Consider the following 645-nt stretch of genomic DNA (forward strand, 5'->3'; position numbering starts at 1 on the left):
ATCTAATGTCACATCAGCCATTTCCTGAGAAGGGAGCAAATTGAATTGAGAACACAGACGCGCTCAAGGACAGGCGGGTTCTGCACCGCACACGCAGCTCTGAGGGGTCAGATCACACCTACGGAGAGCACAACACACAAACCCCCGGTCCCGGCTGCTAAAGGCTCATTGTTTGGGGTCGAACGCAGATGCCATCAAGTGCCAGATTGAATGCTGCAGCCGAACCCGCACCGAGTCGTCCTTTGAGGGCAGGACATGCTGCTCCACACCGGCTGGGCCAGGAGAGGGCACCGTCTGCTCCACCGTATCCCGAGAGCAACCACATGGAGTGGGACCACACGCACCACGGCAGGTGGGACCACATGCACCATGCCGCACCACACCGCTCCAGCACAGCAGCCCACCCCCTGCCTGCAGCAAGCTCTGAATACTCACGCAAAGACCAGGGAAGGCGAGCGGGGTCCGTGCCGGCCCAGCTGTCCAGCTTCCCCAGTCAGCGGTTAAGGATTTACCAGGGCAAAGACTGTGCCCGGGCTGTGGTGTGACAAGCTGGGCACTTTGTGATCAGCACCGAGCACCTACCAACAGTCACGGCCTCTCCCAGCCGCTGCCGTCCAGACCTGAACCCCCCCGCTCTGCGCCGAC

Source organism: Buceros rhinoceros, unplaced genomic scaffold (assembly GCF_000710305.1).
Source record: "Buceros rhinoceros silvestris isolate BGI_N320 unplaced genomic scaffold, ASM71030v1 scaffold38526, whole genome shotgun sequence".
NCBI classification, from domain to species: Eukaryota; Metazoa; Chordata; class Aves; order Bucerotiformes; family Bucerotidae; genus Buceros; species Buceros rhinoceros.